The 4982-nt window shown below is 43.1% G+C and overlaps 1 pseudogene; it reads left to right on the top strand.

Moving 5' to 3' along the window:
- Positions 1 to 1956: 1956 nt before the first annotated feature.
- LOC130297814 (U2 spliceosomal RNA) lies at positions 1957 to 2130 on the top strand (annotated as a pseudogene).
- Positions 2131 to 4982: the final 2852 nt, after the last annotated feature.

The raw sequence follows: 4982 nt of genomic DNA, 5'->3' as shown, positions 1-4982 counted from the left end.
GGGCTCTGGTGAATACCAGTAGTAACTTAGAACCGGTCCACTAGCACGGTCCACGCCAATCCCTCTCTGGCACAGAGGATCCACCTCCTGCCAGCCGATTCGTGACAGCGTATATGAGGGGAGTACATTACGATTCACTACGCTTTAAACAATATTTGTCTAGAACAGCAGCAGGTGTGTACTACTGGCTGTCCTTTCACAGTACTTAGGCCCTTGACAGATTAACAAGTACAAAATAGTACGTATGCGGTATGCACTGATGAGGGCAGAAAAATGCGCTACACTATGCCTAAAAACTCTGTATTTTTGTAAAACACCAGCAGGAGATTACTTTTGTCTGTCCTTTCACAGTATGTAGGCCCTTGACAGATTAACAGGTACAAAATAGTGCACTACTTAGATGTAGTTATGCGGTATGCACTGATGAGGGCAGAAAAATGCTCTACAGTACGTTTAAAAAAGTATCTGAGTACAACACCAGCCGATGAGTACTTTTGCCCGGACTTTCACAGTATGTAGGCCCTTGACAGATTAACAGGTAAAAAATAGTACAGTACTTAGATGTACATATGCGGTATGCACTGATGAGGGCAGAAAAATGCGCTACAATGCGCCTAAAAACTATGTATGTTTGTAATACACCAGCAGGAGATTACTTTTGTCTGTCCTTGCACAGTATGTAGGCCCTTGACAGATAAACAGGTACAAAATACTTAGATGAAAGAATGCGGTATACACTTATGAGGGCAGAAAAATGCACTACAATGCACCTAAAAAATATATATTTTTGTAAAACACCAGCAGTACACATCAGTGCTGCAGCCAAAAAAAGCTGTGTACTAAATACAAAATTGCACTCTGTCACAGACTATTAGGAATCGACTGCTGGGTATTATACCGTCTACAGACAAGTATAACCAGTAGATGATTTTTTGTGGAACAAAGACACTGAATTGCGCTGAAAAATTATCCCTGCCTCCTCTTGCTAAGGTTTATGAAGTTGATGCATTTTGTTGAAATGTATGAGGCAACACACAGCTATCTGCCCCTCTCTGTATTACTATGCCAAAGAAAGTGACTGGGAGGTTAATGCCGGCAGCTGCAGTAAAAATCCTTTTCAGTGAAAAAACAATGCTCTCCGTCTAAGAGAACTCTGATGTGACTAGGAGGATGTTAAACGCTGCTGGACTGTGCTTTTCTCTGCTGTAACACACACACAGGCTCTGCATCCTGACTCTCTGCAGTGTAATGAATGCAGTGGCTGGCCGCAATATGGCTTCCGATTATATAGGGCTGTGACATCACAGGGGTGACTGGCTGCATCCTGCATGGGAGTCAGGGTCATACCGCCTACTTCCCTTCCCGCCTTGCCTTCCCGCCTTCCCAGTGTCCCTTGCCCCATGTACTGACATATGGATCCGCCATTTTAGGTGTCCTGGAGCCTGGAACGCTGTAAAATGGAGTTTAATGAAGCGATTTGCGGCGATATTCGTCAGCTTCGATTCGCTCAACTCTACATATCAGTTATCAGGTACAAACTCATTTCAGTGCAAATTTGTTTTCTTCAAATAAAATCATGAGCACAATAACACATTAGGGATGCGTTATACAGTGCCAAATTCTAGAACCACCCTTTTACCCTATTGTGCTCTCAGTTTTACACATTGCCAAACTGCGGTCTTTGTCCCATAGATTCTGCCATTGTACCATGTTCTATGGTAGACTTTACTATGGTTGTTTCTTGCAAAAGCACCATACATCTGCAAACAAAGTGCCTATAGATCTATAATATGTCCTAAGAATTTATTGTGCTACCATACAAGCTCTGGCTTTGCAGTGTGCGTGTCCCCTTAATGCATTTGAGCAGGACTGGAGGGAAGAAATCTCAACACTTAGATCGCGCTGCCGAGACAAAGATCCTGGACGGTAAGTTGATAACACTAAGGTTTCTTGTTTATCGCTTCTCGGCCTTTTGGCTAAGATAAAGTGTAGTATCTGTTCTTATCAGTGGTCTAGTCTCTTCCATTGATGTAGGATGGATGCCGCATGGAGGTGACAGGTTTACCAGGGCGTTCCGGGGCTGGTTCTGAGGAATCTGCTCAACGGCTTCCCCAATGTGACCTGTTTCCTGAGGGTCTAGGGGCGAGGTGCTTTTGTGTCTCGGGGAGTGGTGACCCCAAGGTGCCGAAACTCACTGAGGGTACTGGCTCACTGAGTGGAAGCACTGGCACCATATCTCTGCACCTGTGACACTCACCTCTTGATTCCCGACCTTCAGGCTAGGATCAGAGACATTTTTATAGATCCGGCCGGATGTCCGGGCAGTATTTCTGCGCACATTCACTTATTTCTTTCTGTTTGTTCACTGTGTCACTTTTTGTGTGCTGTGTTATATTATTATTATATTTTGCGTGTTGTATTAATATTAATTAGCCAGGCCAAGTGCTGAACAGTGCTGATATCACTGTGCCAGAGGCCGGGATCGTAGCTCCGCCCATGCCCCAGACTGCTTATTTACATAGTCTGAAAAATCAAGATATCTCCTCAACGGAGTGACGGATCTGGACACAGAAGTTACCACTTTAATCAGTGTCACCAGCACTACCAGTCAGTATAGGTTAGTGCAGGTAAAACTTGTGACAGATTTCCTTTATTTTCTTGATCAATTTTTATTACATTTGTTCTGAAGCTTCTTTTACATTTGGGGAACATACCCTTAGGTGTGTTCATATATATTATACATGCTGCTGAATTTGTCTTTGATTTACCAATATAAAATATGCAGCATATATAGTACATGTGAATGCACAATGCAGGTATTTTATATTATAAAAAAAATAAGCTTCTTCCCCTTCTGTGTCCTGACAGCAGCTAAAGGGGAAATAACACAAGATTAATATGGTGGGGGAGATACCCATGTTGAGTGGAGCCCGCAAGTGTAGGGAGTCCCACATGATTTCAATGAGGTAAGACATCAGCAGACATAGGCGTGCGCAGCCTATTGCATTAGGGTGTGCACCCTAAAGCACAAACTCACTCCGCACACGCGTGTGTGTGTGTATATATATATATATATATATATATATATATATACATACATATACACACACTCCTGCTTGCATAGTGTAGGAGGATTGGATCCAGGGCCAGTTTTAGGCTTAGCATGGCCCTGGGCAAAATCAGAAGTGGGGTCCCAAAAGTTGTAATACTGCACTAATCAGATTAGCACATTTTTGGTCACTTCAAATATCATAAAAAATATCTAAAAAGCAAAAAAAATAATAAATGGTACCGATAAAAACTACAAATCACAGCGCTAAAAATGACCCTCATACATCGCCATATACAGAAAAATAAAAGTTATAGGGATCAGAATAGTACAATTTTATATTTTTGTATTCACATTAGGTTGGCAGCATAGTTCCCCCACATTAGGTTGGCAGTATAAATCTCCCACATTAGGATGGAAATATATTCCCCCACATTAGGTTGGCAGTATAGTTCCCCCACATTAGGTGCAGTATAGTTCCCCCACATTAGGTGCAGTACAGTTCCCCCACATTAGGTGCAGTACAGTTCCCCCACATTAGGTTAGTAGTACAGTTCCCCCACATTAGGTTGGCAGTATAGTTCCCCCACATTAGGTTGGCAGTATAGTTCCCCCACATTAGGTTAGTAGTACAGTTCCTCCACATTAGGTGCAGTACAGTTCCCCCACATTAGGTGCAGTACAGTTCCCCCACATTAGGTGCAGTACAGTTCCCCAACATTAGGTGCAGTACAGTTCCCCCACATTAGGTGCAGTACAGTTCCCCCACATTAGGTGCAGTATAGTTCCCCCACATTAGGTGCAGTATAGTTCCCCCACATTAGGTGCAGTATAGTTCCCCCACATTAGGTGCAGTATAGTTCCCCCACATTAGGTGCAATATAGTTCCCCCACATTAGGTGCAGTAGAGTTCCCCCACATTAGGTGCAATATAGTTCCCCCACATTAGGTACAGTATAGTTCCCCCAAATTAGTTTGGCAGTATAGTTCCCCCACATTAGGTACAGTATAGTTCCTCCACATTAGGTTGGCAGTATAGTTCCCCCACATTAGGTACAGTATAGTTCCTCCACATTAGGTACAGTATAGTTCCCCCACATTAGGTGCAGTACAGTTCCCCCACATTAGGTGCAGTACAGTTCCCCCACATTAAGTGCAGTATAGTTCCCCCACATTAGGTTGGCAGTATAGTTCCCCCACATTAGGTACAGTATAGTTCCTCCACATTAGGTGCAGTATAGTTCCCCCACATTAGGTGCAGTACAGTTCCCCCACATTAAGTGCAGTATAGTTCCCCCACATTAGGTGCAGTATAGACAAGGACAAGTCTAGAATTTACCATGAGGCTTACGGGACTAATTCTACCCCTGATCTTATATTTGCCAAGGGGTTCAATGGGCGGAGCCAAAGGGTTGTCAAAATTAGGTTTTGCCTAGAGTGTCAAAAATCCATGCAGCAGCCCTGACTAGACCTCCCACTTGTGTGTATGTTTGCTGGTGTTTATGTGGATGCATTTGATGTGATTTGAAAAAAAAATTGTAAGTTGAATGGTAAAACTCATGTTTTTCTTTACTTGGCAAACAGAAGAACGCTTTCACTATAAGATGGGGGCACAGAGGGGGGAATATTCCAAATAGAAATTTTTTTTTTTTGCACCAGATTGGTTGAAAAAGTCTGCAGCTGACCCAAAACTAGGACTCCCAGCATGTTGCACCATAATGTAAGTTGTATTCCTATATAGTGCAAGATGTGTGGTGTTGTAGTTTTGGTCATCATAGATTGTATCAGGGCATGCTGGGAATTGTAGTTGGTAACTGCACCTCCCAGCATTGCATTCCTTGAAGGAATGCAATGCTGGGATTTGCAGTAACCAACTACAATTCCCAGCATGCCCTGATACAATATATGGTGACCAAAACTACAACTCCCATTA

Source organism: Hyla sarda, chromosome 13, assembly GCF_029499605.1.
Source record: "Hyla sarda isolate aHylSar1 chromosome 13, aHylSar1.hap1, whole genome shotgun sequence".
NCBI lineage: Eukaryota > Metazoa > Chordata > Amphibia > Anura > Hylidae > Hyla > Hyla sarda.
Note: the sequence above shows the minus strand (reverse complement) of the source record. Positions and strands in the feature narration are given on the sequence as shown.